The 19,181-nt window shown below is 38.2% G+C and overlaps 1 pseudogene; it reads left to right on the top strand.

Annotated features, from left to right (window-relative positions):
* Nucleotides 1–16,310: 16,310 nt before the first annotated feature.
* LOC100348739 (actin, cytoplasmic 1 pseudogene) lies at nt 16,311–17,567 on the top strand (annotated as a pseudogene).
* Nucleotides 17,568–19,181: the final 1,614 nt, after the last annotated feature.

Genomic DNA, 19,181 nt, shown 5'->3' with positions numbered 1-19,181 from the left:
AAAGCAGTATAGTTCTGCATATATCCCTATGGACTTTATTCTAAAGGTACAGCTCAAAAACTTGCCATGGGACTGTAAATCCCCACAAGCTAGTGGTAAAAACAGCATTTCAAGTGTTACACAGATCAAATGCATAGGATTAAGTGTTAAAGTGATCCTATAGATAGGATCAAGAGTTAAAGTGATCATATAAATAGGACTAAGTGTTCGGTAATAACAACAGATAGAATTAAAAAAAAGAGTGAATGCTTCAACATGGAAGCAGTCTATACAGCAGATTCATAGAATGACAATCGCCTTAAGTAGCACTCTGACCTCACAATCAGCCCTTAAGGCAATCTGGTCTGGCTGAAAAGCCCAGGGGAACTTTTCATACATGGAAAGCCAAGATACTGTGGCAAAAAATTTCTACATAAAGGACCTCTGTGGGTGAGACTCCAGTGGAAAGAAACAGCCACCAAAGAAGGATGATCAAGTCATCCACTAATGTCATACATAAGAGTGTTAATTGTTAAATAAACAAGTGTCACTGTGTGCTAACTTCCCATGCAGGACCTCTGTCCTCAAAGAGTTGTATTATGAGAATTAATAAATGAAAGATCTCTGCAAGTGAGATCCCAGTAGAAAGAATGGGCCATCCCTTTCTCTGAAGGGAGGAGAGAACTTCCACTTTGACTATGACCTTGTCTAAATAAGATCGAATCAGCGAACTCAAAAGGCTTCCATAGCCTTGGCAACTCATGACTAGAACCTAGGGAGATTTCTGACACCATAAACAAGAGTGTCAATTTGTTAAGTCAACAACAGGAATCACTGTGCACTTACTCCTCATGTAGAATCTCTGCCCTTAATGTGTTCTTTAATGTGAATTAATGCTATAACTAGTACTCAACAGTATTTTACATTTTATGTTTCTGTGTGGGTGCAAACTGTTGAAATCTTTACTTAACATATACTAAATTGATATTCCTTATATAAGGATAATTGAAAATGAATCTTGATGCGAATGGAATGGGAGAGGGAGCAGGAGATGGGAGGGTTGTGGGTGGGAGGGAAATTATTCTGGGGGAGGGGGAGCCATTGTAATCCATAAGCTGTACCTTGGAAATTTATATTTATTAAATAAAAGTTAAAAAAATAGAACTTGTTGTCAAAGAATTACTTCATTTTAGTGTATTAAGTAGAGGGTATTATGTTTCTTAATTATGTCTCTAAGTGCCCATAAAAGCTGTATCATTCTTGGGTTCTTTGAAAAAAGGGAAATTACCTTCAGGATGCTTTCACTTTGAACAGCCCTTGTCTGGACTGTTGGGCAACAGTTTTTGTTTTTTAATGTTTTTGTTTTGTTTATCTCTTTCTCTTTTTCTTCCTCATACAGAATGTTGAACTCTCTTTAGATGGAAATGGACATGGATAATACAAGTCTAGGAAAGGGAGAAAGTAGTACTACTCACATATCAAGAAATTACAACCATTGCAATATTAACTGTGTATGTTTTCTTCTCCTTGGTTTAAAATGCTACTTATAGAGATATTCTTCCTAAGTTGCTTCCTTGTAGCACCAAATGCTCATTATCCATGCATTGCTTTGTAGAACATGCAGTATACATCAGAACAGATATACAAAAAAGCAGAAGAGAAGGGTGGACAGAGACAACATGGATATAACTTTCAGAGAGTTCCTGATAAATGATATAGATCAATATGCCTTGCATATTAGAGATGCTCAAAAATTATTTGGTGAATTGGCTACAACTCCCCTTTTTACTTATGGAAACTATTGCACAATAAACTGGCACTCACAGTTTCACAAATAACATACCATAGTTGTCTTTATGTGCTATAATTGGTGGTGAGGGCCCTGAAAAGTAATTTACAATAACCACTATCTCAGCAAAGGTTTTATAATTTTTAATGTAAATTAGCTATTTCTATAAAAGATCATTTTTACCTATTTGCTTATGATATATGCGTTTTTAACTAAAAGAGAAATTGAAATGAGTGGACTGAAAATTGCCCATAAACCCTAGATACAACCATAAGAGTGTGCCTTGCATGCGATATCTATTCCAACATGAAGTTAAGAGTTGAGAGTCTAATAAAAGCTCCACATTTTCTAGTTCTAGTAATAAATCAGCAAAAAAATGCAATCTCCACATCCTTAACTGTGACACTGTCTGGCATTCTTATCCCTTCTAGATTGTTTTCTTCATTCTTTTTTCTTCTCCTGGTGTCATTTTTATTCCTTTCACAAACCCTGATTTTATCTTCTCACAAACTCCACTTCTATCTAAATCCCTTCATTCCATTTTGAGCTCTTTATTTTAAAGTTTTTCCTTCCATCCATTTCTGTTCTTCTCTTCTTGTTACGCTTCCTGCTTCCTGCCCCAACCTAACCTCTAGCTCCTGCTTTGGGAATGGAGGCCAGAGAAAGCTGCAGCTGCAGCTGAGCAAGCTGAGCCAGAAGGGGTAGAGTGAAATGAAGCTGATGAGCTGCTTCAATCTGTCCTCATTCAAGGAGAGCTTGTTAGCTGGAACTTCGAACCATAAAGATGTGACTGGGGAGGTGACACGGAAGAGATTTAACCCAAGGGGAAATTAGGAACATACTGGCTAACTGGTGAATACCCAACTGTATGTTTTTCTGAGGAAATACACTGCTAGATGCTAAGAATTGAAACTCACAATTCTCTTCATCTAATTTTAAATCAGCTTTCCCCTGTACAATAATCAAACACCCCTCTTCACTCTACCTTTGCGAAACTCTTCTTTTATTATCCTTTATAATTTTGTGGAATAACATGTCCTTAATTTTCTCTCAACTTTGAATCATAAAAGTCATTTTTCACAATAGTCTACTTTTAATCCATCTTCCCCTCCTAAATATGCATATATCTTGTCTTTATAGACAAGAGCATCATGCAAATAGGACTTAAATATGCTTAGCAAAAACCTCAAGGCATTGAATAAGGCAAGATATTTGGTTAACTAAAAAGTAATGCTTCATTTTTTTCTAAATTTTCAAAATCCATTTTCCCCATTAAAACTTTTCTTTGACCTCACGGATGGTAATAGTCTATTAAACTCTTCATTTCCATGGCCACACTAACCACACATCCTACTTTTTTTTTCCCTAACACCTTCAATAGAGTACTTTCATCAAAGTCAGGTTTAACTACCTCAGTTCTGACCCTGATGCACAAGTTCTTCTTCTGCACTCTCACAGTCATACCTTTGAGCTCCACTGTTTTGTTCAGATCACCTAATAATGAATGACGTGCTATGGGGATTTAGCTTGACATGACTGCAGCCATTTTTGTCATAGCAAATATCCTGCCTATAATGTAACCCCAACAATCATCCAAAACTTACGACATAAACAAATGCATAAAGATAACCTGCCAGGCTTGCCTTACAAAGGGAGACCATGGAACATGTTAATATTTGTTAAAGTCCACAGGTACTTAGGCTAGGTTGGGGACCATCTTTGTCTAGCTTAACATAAAAACTTCTTACAAATGACTGAGGCACAGAAATTCACGTCTTATGGCGTCCCAAAACCATTCTTCTGTCCATGAGGCCACCCAATCAATTATCCTTTGTGTAATCATGGATTTTTCTGTTTCTTTATTCTCTCTGTACCTTTCTCCCTTGGAAGTCAGATCTTGCATCCTGGGTTTTTCCAAAACAGGGGTGGTAGACATAATTACATGCATATTGATTGATAATGAATTCATAGTGACTTAAATATCATTTGGCTTCTCAGCACCACTTGTTCATTTTATACATGTCAGTGTAATTTCAAGTCCCCCAAGCAGCTATTTCAAATCCTCATCTTTCTCCTTAAGAGCCAATCAACTCACTTCATAGTAAATGACCCTGTTTCATTTTTAGCCTAGAGGTTTTCCAGAAAAAAATATCCTCAACTTCTCATTTCTCTTCAAATAGATCTATCTACATTTATTCTACAGTCTTCTCGCCCTGTCTCAGAGAAAGAGGCATCTGTTCAAAGATTTACAAGTTTATCTCTAAGATTTTCATACCATCCATTTTTCCTCAGTCTACACACATTTTAAAAGTCTGTAAAACAAACATTGGACAAATGAATTCATCCAATCATTAATCCACCCTTTACCCTCACACTCTTTCTCCTATTCCCAGGCAACTTTGTAAAAATATCAGCCTTTGAATTATTTGAAAAACTGGCTACACTGACTTACTCTCCTTTATTTTCCAGCCCTGTAACACAAGGCTTCAGACTTAAAACAGTTCACCACACCTCAGCTGACTGTGGTCAATATTTACTTTCATCCAGTAACACAGAGACATAATTGAAAACTCAAATAGTGTTATAAATGTTTTATACACATGTGTATCTTCTGCCCCTACATCTTCTATAAACCATCTTCATATTTCACTTCCAGAATTTACTTCTAAATAATGTGAATATAACTATCACTTCATCAATTTCAGATAGTTATTGTTAAATAGCTATTGTGAGACTTTATATTGCTCTCTACACTCTGTCTTCTTATATAGTTATATCACAAATTTTGGTTATTTTCATTTCAGTGTTTAATTTATTATGGGTATGCAAGCTGTTGTTTAATATTGAGCCAAGAAACAAACTAAAACCAAATCTCTTCTTGAACTTACATTTGTCCAGCCATTCAAAAATCCTTTAAAAAAAAAGATTGACACTGTTGGTGGGACTGTAAACTAGTACAGCCATTGTGGAAAACAGTATGGAGATTCCTCAGAAATCTGAAAATAGATCTACCACATAACCCTGCTATCCAACTCCTGGAAATTTACCCAAACAAAATGAAATCAGCTATAGAAGAGTTATCTGTACCACATGTTCATTGCAGCTCAATTCACAATAGCTTAGATATTGAATCAACCCAGATGCCCATAAACCAATGACTGGATAAAGAAAATATATTATCTATACATGGAATATTACTCAGCCATAGAAACAATGAAATCCTCTCTTCTGCAACAAAATGAATGCAACTGAAAACCACTATACTTAGTGAAATAACCCAGTCCCAAAAATACCAAGAGCATGTTTTCCCTGATCTATGGTAACTAATAGAGTACAAAAAATGTAATGTATTTGCAATTTGCATTTTGCATTGCAATCTGCATAAAATTATTCCTGAGCATAGTTAAGAAACTACTTCATCTCTAAACAAACTGATTACCTTGTAACAACACAGAAAACACATTGTCATTGGTTCTGTTTCATGGAAAGGAATTATGAGTGATTGAAACAAACACTACCTAGGTTAAATGCTCATTTTTCCACTCAATTATTGTTTATAGCCATTAGGTATATTCCCACTAAACTAAGGTCATTTTTGCTGTTATTTGCAACCAATTGCTGCTTTCCCAGGTTGATTAGCAGGAAATTATTTTTGGAAGCTGAGCAGCCAGGACTCAAATGGCACTCTTAAAACAATCTCAGTGTATTTTAAAATATTAAAATCAAACAAAATACCTTATTTCTACATAATGGAATAAAACTAGAAGTCAGTAATAGAAGAAAATTCACAACATGTATGACAATTAGATAAAATGATGACTGGGTCTAAGAAAAGTCACATGGAAAATTGTAAAATGCTGAGACAGATAAAACCAAAAACACAGCATTCAATAATACATGGCATGAGGAAAATCAGTGCTTTGACTGCAACTTATAGCTGTAAATATCCACATATATTTTTTTGAAAAACAAAGTTTGCAAATCAACAACCTTAGCTCCCATTTTCAGATAATAGAAAAAAAGAGCAAACTAAACCCAAAGCAGGGAAAAGTCAGGAAATAATAGAGATTAAAGTGGAAATTAACTAATCAAGGCTAGAAGGAAGTAGATAAGGAACATCAATGAAACCAAAAGTTAGTTTGGGGAAGCTCAAGAAAATACATCTTAAGTGAGACAAACCAAGAAGAAAGAAAGACTCAAATAACTAAAATCAGACATGAAAATGGGAACATTACAATGATTTTCCACAAGTAAGAAAGTATTAGAAAAGAATACCATGAAAACTATACCCCGCCAAATTGAACAGATAAATTCCTGGAATCACAAAAGCCACTATGGCTAAATCATAAAGAACTAGAAAATCTGAAAAGCCTTGGAACTAGCAAGGAGATTAAATATATAATCAATAATGTCTCAAAAATGAAAAACACTGGGAACCAAGGATTCATTGGTGTAATATTCCAAATATTTCAAACACACACACTAACCTCTCAAAGTATTTCTCCCAAAAATGGAAAAGAACATTAATTCCTTCTACAAGGCCAGTATTGTTCTGATACCAAAATCATTCCAAGATATCACAAGAAAACTACAAACCAATGTTCCTTATGAATCATTACTCAAAGTCTTTGATAAAATATTAGCAAGCCAAACCCAGATACATATAATCATCCTGTCCATGACCTGAGATTTCCCACAGAAATGCAGTGCTGCAAAGCTTTTTTAATAAATAGAAATTAATTTTGTGCCAATAAAAAGAATCCACAAAAATACAGCAAACATGATGAAAACTGACAGTTGTTCCCCTAAAATCAGGAACAGACAAGGTATCTGCTTTGGCCTCCTCTATTCAACATTGCACAGTTATTTCTGTCTAAGGCAATTAGTTAAGGAAAGGAAATAAACAATATGCAAATTCGAAAAGAGTAAAATTTTATTTGTAGGTGACATGGTTTTGCATACATAAATTCCTAAGGAAAACAGAAGCACACAACCAATTAGCTAATCAATAAGTCCTGAGTTGTTTTAAGATAAAAGAACAATAGAAAAAGTCAATTGCAGGAGAAGATGCTTAGCCTAACAGTTAAGATGCCAATAAAGATGTATGTGTTCCATACTGGAGTACTTGGGTTAGAGTTGCAATTCTGGCTCTCAGTTGCAGCTTCTTGTTAATGCAGATCCTAGAAGGCAGGAGGTGATGGTTCAAGTAAATTGGTTCTTGTCTCCCATCCAGGAGGTCTGCATTGAGTTCCCAGCTCCGAGCTCTTGACAGGCCCAATCATAGCCATTGTGGACATCTGGGGTGTGAAATGGTGGAGGGAAGCTCTCCCTGTCTTCCTGTCTCTCCCTCTATCTGTCTCTAAGCCTCTCAAATTAAAATGGTTGATGGTATTTGTACATAAAGGCAATGAAAAAACTAAAAATTAAGAAATCAGTTACATTCACATAGCATCAAAAAGAATTTAACAAAAGTACAAAACTTGCACTCCAAAATATACAAAAAATTGTTAAAAGAAATTAAAGATCAAAATAAATTTAAAATAAACCCCTGGGGGTCAGTGCTGTGGCATAGTAGGTAAGGCTGCCATATGCAGTGACAGCATCCCAAATGGGTGCTGATTCGAGTCCCGGCTGCTCCACTTTTGATCCAGCTCTCTGCTGTGTCCTAGAAAGGCAGTTGGAAGATGGTCCAAGTTCTTGGGCCCCTGCACGCATGTGGGAGACCCGGAGGAAGCTCTTGGCTCCTTGCTTTGCATTGGTGCAGCTCTGGCCATTGTGGCCAACTGGGCAGTGAACCAGAGGAAGGAAGACCTCTCTCTCTTTCTACCTCTCCTCCTCTCTGTAATTTTGACTTTCAAATAAATAAATATTTTAAAAATAAAATATATCCCATGTTCATGGATATGAAGATATAATAGAGTTAAGATAGCAATATCCCCCAAAATCTACAGAATCAACAGCATCACTATCAAATTCAAAGCTAGAATCTTTGCAGAAATTTGCAAGCTGATTTTAAAATTTATATGAAAGTGCAAAGGACACAACCTAATCAAAATGTTTTTTAGAACAATTGAATGTTTTGCACATTCTAACATCAAAACTACTATAAGTCAAAATAATGAGACAATGGAATACTAGGGATAAAGACAAAAATGTGGATGGACAGAATACACTACAAATTCCAGAATTAAACCTTGCATGTATGACAAGACATTTCAACAGAAAGAACAGTGATCTCAACAATTAGGCTGGGGCAACAGATTTCCATGTGCAAAGTAATGAGCTTGGACCTCTACCTATTACTATAAACAAAAACTAACTTAAAATAGATCAAATAGCTAAATATAAGGACCAAAATAACAAATTACAGTATGTTAAAAATAAAATTTGTTTTTTTTTTTAAAGATTTACTAATTTTGTTTTAGAGGGAGAGGGATAGACACAGACAGGCATGGAGAGATCTTCTATCTACTGGTTCACTTTTCAAATGCCCTCAACAGTCAGGGTTGGGCCAGACCAAAGGCAGGAATCATGAATTCCACCCAGGTTTCCTGTGGATGGCAGGGCCCATCACTTGGGTCATCACCTACTGCCTTTCCGGAACTATTACCAGGAATCTGGAGCAGAAGCAGAGTGGCAAGGACTCAAACCACACTTCAGCATAGGATGTTTGTATTACCAGAGACTATGTAATTTGCTGTGCAACAACACAGACTCCTAAAACTAAAAACTTTCATGCTCCAAAATATAAAGTCAAGAAAATCAAAAGACAATTCACAGAAATGAAGAAAATATTTGTAAATCACGCATCAGATAAAGAACTAATATCCAGAATATATAAAGATCTAAGACAAATACCACAATTACACAATGGCCAAGGAATCTGAATAAACATTTCTCCAAGTAAGACATACAACGGACGATGAGATAATGAACATATATTCAACAATTAGGAAAATAAAAACCAAACCATAATGAGGTACCACTTCATACCCGCTATGACAGCTATAATGAAGAAAAAAAACAGAACAAGTATCTGTGAGGATCTGGTGAAATTGAACCCTCATCATACATTCATGAAATATTTAAAATGTAATTGCTGCTTTGAAAAAAGTTTTGAAGTTTCTCAAAAATTAAACATAGAGTTACCATACGATGTAGTAGTTCTAATCCTGGAGTTATATATTCAATTTTTATAAACATCTGTAAAAGGCAAATCGATATAGACAGAAACTGGGCTAGTGTTAACAAGGAGCTGGAAGAAGGAGGAGAATGAAGAATGACTGCTACTGTGTACAGAATTTCTATTGGAGTTAATAAAATGGTTTGAAGTTAAATGACAGTGATGATTGCACAAGCTTGTGAACATACTAAAAAGTGGTAAGTGTTCCTCATGATGGAGATTTTTACAATTCTGTAACAGGAATCTTAAAGTTTTTTTAATATAAGGTGAACAAAGTTCATGCATTTCATAGATTTAAGAGCATAATGAGGGCCGGTGCCGCAGCTCAATAGGCTAATCCTCCACTCTCTCCCTTCCTTACCTAGGCACTTACATTCTATAGCATAATGATTTCTAACCTTGACCCAGGATGTTCCTCTGTGTTTCCAGTACTCTGCTCTGACCTCTGAAACACTCAGTCAACCAGATCCATTCTTGATGTCTTCCCTATTATCTTCTTCAATCCTCCCTCAAAAACCTCAAAATGGCAGTTGCAGTTCTCATTGGATTTTGGTTTTGTCCATAAGGGAATCTACATTCTCAGTGATATGCTATTTTGGGTAACTTTTGGAAGGAGAAAGAAAAAGCATAATCTTAATTCCATTGCAACAGCCACTTTCCACTAACCATTTAAGTTACTTTCCTAGTTTTGCCTCATCCTATGTTGTACCTTCAATGTTACTGCTTGGGGGTGGAGGAGAGACTAACAGCACAACTGAACATTTCCTTTCCCTGCTCAAAATCTCTTAGAGCAATACCTGGTATGATCTCAATTTCTTCATGAATGACTTCTTAAGATCCTCAAGGTGATGGGGTCTCTCTTTACCTAACTCCTCCTTTTGCCCTAACCCCTACCTATGTACACCTTAACTATGCTAACACACAGGACAGCCAGAAAGAACTGCAAATATTTTCTCAAGTGTTTATAAAGTATCAGTCTTTGTGTCCACCTGGAAAACAAATATTTTGCCTCCAACATTATTTCAGATGAGACATCTACTCTAACATGAAGGGAGCAAATCATTTCTTCTTTGCTGCTTGTCTCTATTTTGTCTCTGAAGTCATGGCAAGCCACAATTATTTGCTTATGGGAAACTATCATTCCTTTAAACATATCTATATATTATTTATTATGTAGTCTTTGAAAGCCCCTAGATTCTTTTAAATATTTACTGAGAAACAATTCTGTTCCAGATAGGAAATGCAAACATAAATAAAAAATACCTCATGCCTCTAAGGGTATCCACCCTCATGTGGTTGTACGGCAAGAATCTCTGATCACCTTGGAGTCAACTTGCCTCACTTATCATTCTACAACTTTCAGTGCTTAAACAGAGGATTGCATTTTATATTGCTATAGCCTGTCCAAACTATTATCTTTTCTTGTGATCTCATCCCCCAAAATATTCTTCATAAGCAACTAAGTAAGATTTCCAAAATTCAAGACTAATGAACAGCATTCCCTGCTTTAAAACATTCAATGGTTCCACTTTCCCTTCAGGATGAAGTCTGTCTTTCCCCCTTTAGATTCTAAGCTCATAAAAAAAAATAGGGTATTTGTCTTATACCTTACAGCTGAGGTAGACATCAAAGAGCCTGGTACCCCAAAAACCTGATATGTATTGGTTGGACATGTCTGAATGTTGCTTGGATCCTGGGGAATAACTATATGTTTTATTCAATGGTATTTTAATTTCCCTGAACTGGACCAATTAGGATGTGATCAACACCTTATCTGGTTTGTTCATATTGAATATATATCTCAAATATCCTGGGTACATGATTCTCATGTGTTCAGCTGGGAAAGAATTAGAAACTATTTTCAGCATATAGAATATATACAGTACCATGTTAAAATACATAGCAACTGTTTCCATTGTGTCACACATGGGTTAATTGCCTCATCTTTGAAAAAATATACAGTAATAAAAAAGTAGAATTTCCAATGCCATATTTTTAAGTACTTTCTCAGTAATACAGTTCCTTGGAATCAGATAAATATTTCACAAATAACTTAAGGCATACATCTTTCTCTAAAGAGCTTAAAAGTAACTGTCATTCTTCTTTATCAAAAGAGAGTACTGAGACAGAGAGTGATATAACCAAGGTCACAAATATAATCACGAAGTACAGATGATGGTGTCAAAAACAGAATCAGATAACAACTCACAGAACACAGCAAGGAAGGCCAAGAATACTAAGCAGTGTATATTGATGTGGGTATTAGACAGATAAATCTACCAACCAACACACCTTATCCTAAACAATGAAATTGCTGACCACAGAATGCAGAGACCAAACTGGGATTAAGAGAAGCAGAATCTGAAACCACATGTAAAGTAATGAAGGCTTTAAAATAAGAAGGATCCGATGGAAGAAATTCAGAATTTATGTTCACAACAGTCTTTCCCAGCAGACAAGCTCATCAGGTATGGGTACCTATATTTTCTCAAGGCAATCAACACTGCACAGGCTCTTCCTCATTTCTGCTTCTCAGTGATTATTTTTGCTGCTGAAGCTATGGCCTTAGATTCAGTTTCATCATCCATTAGTAGAAAATTGCAGACTTCAGATGTTTTTAAAAGGGCAAAATTTCACATAATTTTTTTTGGTATATACATTTTTCTTCCCCTATTCTACACCAGTTATGCTGATAAGAAGCGCTACTTTCCTTGCCAGGGATTTAGGTTTCCAAAATCTCCTTCTCCTCCAGGACCTAATCAGCTGCTTCCTTCTGGTTCAAGTCACAGCCTTGACAGCCCTGGCCTATGGAGGAGCTGCTCATCCCCAGTCAACTACAAACCTCAAGGAAATCTCCCCTGCGAAAGGGCTCACGTGGAATTTATGAGACGGGCAGTGTCAAAGATCACTCAATGCTTTTAGGAAGTTCTCTTTGGTCTGAACACTAAGAAAAGAATCATTTAAATTACTTCTTACAGAACAAGAGAGAAACAATATAAGGAAGCAAGCTGTACAGAAAAAGTCCAAGCCAAAAAAAAAAAAAAAAAAAAAAAAAACAACAACAAACAAACAAACAAAAAAACCCATGATCAAGGATGTTCCTGCCTTGTTCCTGCCTCAGCTCTAACTTTTGTTTATGAAGGATGATGGTGGGGGCGGGAAACTGACAGATCCTCTCTTTCCTTCTACTTTCCACCTGTTAATGATGTCAGCCCCTGGAAACAATGTGTGTCTCTGAGTGGTGCTCCAGAGTTGAGTTGTCAGGAAGGGTGAGTATCATATACTTCAGAGTGTGGCTACCAATCAGAGTCTAACAACACACACTACCGCATCTATTCCATCTCATGTCAATTCCACAACTTGAGCTAAGTGATTCTTATTTTTAAGGACTCTTATCCTCTCTTGACCTTTCTTATCTTGAGAAAAGAATCTCTGCCTATCTTCTCATAAAAATATTTCTCCATTCATTGTCTATTTGGCTCCTTTTGTTTCATTCTATGTAGACCAACATAAATAGATTCCTCTAAATACAAAGATCATTACCCACACATATATGTGTTTGTATTGATGTGTAGTCTATGCATACAGTAGATGCATAGATCATACATAGATCATTCTACACATATCTGTTTCATTCTACTTAAATCAACAAGCAAAGCACTTGATTTCAATCAAGTCATCTGTGCATTCTAGCAAACTATAAAATCCCCTAGCTTATCTCTGTGTGGAGGACACTAACTTTTAACAGTTACCATTCCGGCCAATCTTCAGGCCCTCATGTTCTAGCTTTGGAGAAGCAATGTTCAGGCTTTCAGGAGGGTCCACAAGTGAGTCAGAGGAATAAAAAGGGGAGGCCAGACCAACCTCTAACAGAACACAACATTGCTAATATACTTTAGCTTGAGGAAGTCAATCAAAAATGTCTGTTCTGCCCAGTATGAAATTCCATTCATACTGTAACACATCTTGGTAGTCCACAAGTTAGATTTATTTGGGCAACACTGGCTTTTTAGATGTCAACACTCCCAGGCGGTTCATTTGTCACTTTTTTCCTTAAGCGGCTGGATCTTGAAACAAGCAAGACCTCACTGTTCAGTGTTTACTAGGGCTCTGGATAGCTAGTGGTCAGCAACAGGGTAATGAGAACACAAGTTGGAAGGCCAAAATAAAGACTGATGGCATTATGTGCCAATATTAGCTCATTTACCCTAACATCAACAACATAAGGCATTGTTTCACTATGTACCTATTTTTTCACAAATGAAAAAAAAAAATGGGATTTGGTGAGGTGTTGCTTGTCCACAATCTAATGATACATGATTCACCTGGGATTGGAACTGAGATGTGTCCGGCTCCAGAATGTGCCCTTTCTTCTAAGTCTGCCCGCCTCCAAAGGGCAGGTTAGAAATGCAGCAGTGGAGCCAGGATTGGAGCAAGGGCTTCCGAACTCTGGAATGCTCCCCTATTTCTAGGAATGGTTAGACTCGAATCTCAGCTACCTTAACTTCAATTGCTCTCTAGAACCCCAGAGAACAGTAAACTTGGAAAAACGCTCCTTCTTTACTTACCATTTTACTCTAATAGAGTATAATCAATTTCATAGAAGCAATAAAACTAAAGATTCTTAGTTTAACTTCCATATTAATTTGAGGCATAAAAATATACAAATTCATGGAGTATGATGTGATATTTCAATACATGTATATATTGCATAATGATCAAATCTCGGTTCTACTTTCTTTTGTTCCCATATTCCGCTGCTGCCTAAAAGCTAAGAGTGGTGACCATAGAATCCAGACTGTGGAGTTCAAGTCCCTACCATATCATTACCAATGGTGTAACCTTTGGTAAACCCTGGAGCCTCTGCAGGCATCACTTTCCTTATCTGAAAGATAGGGATGATATAATTTCTTCATCTTACGGTGGAGGTGATAATTCACTTGAGAAAACACACACAAGATAGGCACACAGACCAACAGCTTGCTTTACTTGACAATCATTTTCACTTCTTGAAATATTTTAGCCTCTAAAAATTTAGAATCACTTTTTTATATAGATATGGAACACAATTTGTCAATTTAAAAAACAACTATTTGATCAATTAATTTAGTGTAACAATAAATAAACCAGAAGTCTAGAGACAAAGGCAAATTGCCTTTTAGCAAAGATTTTTTTCCCAAACAGGTGGTAAATTAAATGGCATAACCTACAATATTTGAATGAAGGACTTTCTTTTCAAATATAAAAATATTTTCAGGGTTCTAGTGACCTGCATTCTAAAAGATTCAATATTTTAATTTGTTTTAGACTGTTCAATTCCACTAAATCTGGACATTAAATAGCATTACATAAATTAATCTTTATTGACAAAGGTATTTCTACAACTTATCTCTTCATAAAATCATTTCTACTTTTCAACATGATTCCATTATGCTTAAGCATGTATTCCAATGTTTTTCTTCCAAGTGTGAAATAAGAGCTCAGAAATAACATGCTTAAAGCAGCATTTTTGATCTAGCAGTCTCCAATTTTACAGTCAAGAGTGTGTTCAACAAGCCAGAGATGAACAACTCCCTAAGCAGGTGAAAAAAAAGTAATTTTATAACTGAAATGACAGTTTTCTTACTCTTTTCAATGCACATCATGTGTGCCTGTCCTATATTTGGAAATATGCTTTTACATTTTTTCTGAAGAAAATTAAATAAGCATTTCTATGTTTGGTTTCTCAGTTATCATAAAACACGTTAAAGAGAAAATGGAAATGAAAAGCCAAGGACATGCTCATCTGAGTGAAAAGCACTACAATTTCAAAGCTGGATTTGACCTGAGACAACCTTTATCATCCCTCACAAACAGACAAAATCACTGTCTATAATGGGCAAGAAGAACCTTGTGTTTAAAGTGAGTAAGTTCATTCATTTGCAGCTGGGAGATAAATTTTTCTAAGCCTCTGAAGATTTTTTTTTTTTCAAATAAAAGCATCCAAAAATTAAAAACCAATTTAGTTGTCACCGTAGGTCTTGCCTAGAATTTAACAGGATTCCAGTTAAAACCCCAATCAGCTTAATGATATGATATTCATTACAAGGTCCCTTTCTCTTAAACTCTTTAACAACATTATTATATACATAAGGAAATAGAACTATGATACATTGTTTAATTCTACTGTCAATCTAAGGCTTTTAACAGTTCACAGTTGGAGTGACTCTCCCTGTGTTTATTATAGAAGAAGTTCCTCTCTGATCCTTTAGAATTACAAGTAGTAAACCCAACTCAGAAAAAAAAAAAAAAAAAAAAAAAAAAAACCTTCTATCACTCTAGTAAAATATCTCACATGGGAAAAACGTAACTAAAAGGTCACATAGTTAGAGATATTCATTCAAAAGTATCATTTGTTTTCCTTTCTCATCTGCTTCTTCCCTTCTACATTCCCTTTTGCCTTCCTGAACAGATCAGTCCCAAAGACATTTAATGGGGTTTGTCAAAGCAGACCTCTACGTCCAGGGAAGGGGTCACAGAGTCCAGGTACCAGGATGTTATCCAAGGGAAGGACTGGACCATCAGAAGCCAAGCAAGGTGAAGAGTATGTCCATCAACAGGCAGCAGGGCACAAGCAGGGAGCAGAGACAATGATGATCACCAGTGAGAGACCCAGGGAGGCGAGTCAGACGCTGAGCTGAGTGAGCAGAGCATGGGACAGGAGGGCTGTCCAGCACACTGTGACTGAGTCCAGGTGACAAGAGGACAGCAGCCACATGGGGTTAGTGGCAGACAGGCATCGGGAGTCAACACCCAAGCACATGGAGTCAGAGCCCAGGTGGAAAGAAAGGACATGGAGACAGAGGAGAGACATGGCACATTCATTTGGAAATATGACACATTCAAGAGAATAAATAAATACATTTAAGATAAGAAGAGCCAAGTTTTTGAGTACAGCTGTCTCTCCATGTCCAATCATCTCCAAGGGGAACTAGTTCCAGGACCTTTGGCCAATCACAGAATCTACAGATGCTCAAGGCACTTATGTAAAATGCCTTAAAATCTATATGTATATTCTTGATTATACTTGATTATATGTGACTTATACTTGAAATCATCTGTAGATTATTTATAATAGCTAAAACAATGCAAATGATGTGTGAATAGTTATAGGAGCACTAGAGAGTAATGTTAGAAAAAATCTAAGTACTCAGTACTTATACAAATTTTTCTGATTATTTTTAATCCATCACTGATTAAATCCATGAATATGGAAACTGTGGACACAAAGGACCAACTGGATAAGAGTTACAAATTCAAAATGTGAGAAAAACTAGAACGAGCTCAGGGAGCCTAATTAAAAACTGGTAGTATCGCCGAGACCGCGTCCAGCTCGCGACCACCGCACCTCGCCCAGCCGCTCCGCCGCCGCTCCACGCTCCCACTCAGCTCACCATGGATGACGATATCACCGCGCTTGTGGTCGACAATGGCTCCGGCATGTGCAAGGCCGGCTTCGCGGGCGACGATGCCCCCCGGGCTGTCTTCCTCTCCATAGTGGGGCGTCCGCGGCACCAGGGCGTGATGGTGGGCATGGACCATAAGGACTCGTACGTGGGCGACGAGGCCCAGAGCAAGCGTGGCATCCTGACGCTCAAGTACCCCATCGAGCACGGCATCGTGACCAACTAGGACGCCATGGAGAAGATCTGGCACCACACCTTCTACCACGAGCTGCGCGTGGCGCCCGAGGAGCACCCGGTGCTGCTGACCGAGGCCCCCCTGAACCCCAAGGCCAACCGCGAGAAGATGACCCAGATCATGTTCGAGACGTTCAACACGCTGGCCATGTACGTGGCCATCCAGGCTGTGCTGTCCCTGTACGCCTCTGGCCGCACCACGGGCATCGTGATGGACTCTGGCGACAGGGTCACCCACACGGTGCCCATCTACGAGGGCTACGCGCTGCCGCACACCATCCTGCGTCTGGACCTGGCCGGCCGGGACCTGACTGACTACCTCATGAAGATCCTCACGGAGCGCGGCTACAGCTTCACCACCATGGCCGAGCGCGAGATCGTGCGGGACATCAAGGAGAAGCTGTGCTATTTGGCGCTGGACTTCGAGCAAGAGATGGCCACGGCCGCGAACTCCTCCTCCCTGGAGAAGAGCTACGAGCCGCCCAACGGCCAGGTAATCACCATCTGCAACGAGCGCTTCCGCTGCCCCAGGCGCTGTTCCAGCCCTCCTTCCTGGGCATGGAGTCGTGCGGCATCCACGAGACCACCTTCAATTCGATCATGAAGTGCGACGTGGACATCCGCAAGGACCTGTACGCCAACACGGTGCTGTCGGGCGGCACCACCATGTACCCTGGCATCGCGGACCGCATGCAGAAGGAGATCACCGCCCTGGCGCCCAGCACCATGAAGATAAAGATCATCGCTCCCCCCCCAGCGCAAGTACTCGGTGTGGATCGGCGGCTCCATCCTGGCCTCGCTGTCCATGTTCCAGCAGATGTGGATCAGCAAGCAGGAGCACGATGAGTCGGGCCCCTCCATAGTGCACCGCAAGTGTTTCTAGGCGGACTGTTAGCCGCAGTGGCGGGACACCCTCTCTCGACGAAACCTAACGCGCAGAAAAAGAGACAAAATTGGCATGGCTTTATTCGTTTTTGTTTTTTCTTTTTTTGGTTTGTTTGTTTTTTGTTTGGGCACTTTTGTCTCAGGATTATAAAACTGGAACGGTGAAGGTGACAGCAGTCATTGGAGCGAGCATCCCCAAAGTCCCCAAAGTTCTGCAATGTGGCCGAGGACTTTGATTGTACATTTTTTTTTCTTTTGATAGTCATTCCAAATATCGTGAGATGCCATGTGACAGGGAGCCCCCGCCCTACTCCTGCCAAGGAGAAACGGTGCAGTCCTCGCCCTGGGCCACCCAGGGGAGGCGGCAGCATCGCTTTTGTGTAAGTTATGTAATGCAAATTTTTTAAATCTTCGCCTTAATACTTTTTTTAATTTTCTTTTTATTTTGAATGGTCAGCCATCATGGCCCCCATTTTTTGTTCCCCAACTTGAGATGTATGAAGGCTTTTGGTCTCCCTGGGAGTGGGTTGAGGTGTGGAGGCAGCAGGGCTTCCCTGTACACTGACGAGACCAGTTCAATAAAAGTGCACACCTGAACACACACACACACACACACACACACAAACCTGGTAGTATCACTGTGAGGTCATGGTTTGCAATAGCTTATTAATTAGCTAGTCTGCAATATAGTTTTAAAACAATTAGAAATGAAAATGTGTGAGTGTGTATGTCCACTGAGAGGGCCTGGAAGCAGTGAGACCCAATATCAGTGAGCCCAACTGAAGCCAGAGTTTGGCTTCTCAATACTATTCTCAATACTATTCTCCACTGCAAGGAACTGAGAATCCACGGAATACCACCAGATAACTGATCTAGAAATATTAAGGATGAATCAGCAACAACTGATCCAGAGTGCAAGTAAATGCCCAAAGAATGATGGAGATATGTCTAAAGGATACAGAAGCCAATGGATAATCTATAAATACTTCATTATCAAAATAAATAATGGTAGTACTGGATTGTAAACATTAAATAAAGTAGGAATCCATGAGAAAAGAGATATATTCATAAATGAGAAAACTGAAAGTTTAACCAATGGGATACTTACATTATTTCAAAATACTGATTAATTACAAGTTGGGGCGGGGGGGGGGGGGGGGGGTTGGGAAGTAACTTGAGAAAAAAGCAGCTTGGGAGACAGCATCTCACTAAAGTAACCAAGGTATGCAGAACACAGGATCATCCTGTGCTATCACAGCCAAAAGATGCCTGCATAGAATCTGCTTAGAACGAAATATCCAAGAATCCAAAAGTAAATGGTATTTGACAAAATAACTGGTCTATAATTCTCTAAAGTGTCAAGGTCACAAAAGGCAAAGAGAAAAATTATGGAAAAAATTATTCCAAATAAAAGAGTCCAAAAGACACAACTAAGGAAACCAGATATGTAGGATATAATTCCTAACAGGATTTTTTTTCAATAAATACATCATTGGCACAATTGACAAGAAACACGGATGAGGTCTGAGCATTATATATTCTACCGGTTTTGGCTTGTTTTAGTAATTATACTGTGGTTATGTAGAATAAAGAAATATCCATTAAAGTACTTATTAACACAATAATCTATGCTCATACTGAAGGGTTTATAGCTTAATTTCATTGA

This window comes from Oryctolagus cuniculus, chromosome 9, assembly GCF_964237555.1.
Source record: "Oryctolagus cuniculus chromosome 9, mOryCun1.1, whole genome shotgun sequence".
Classification (NCBI taxonomy): Eukaryota; Metazoa; Chordata; class Mammalia; order Lagomorpha; family Leporidae; genus Oryctolagus; species Oryctolagus cuniculus.
This window is presented reverse-complemented; position numbering and strand designations above follow the sequence as displayed.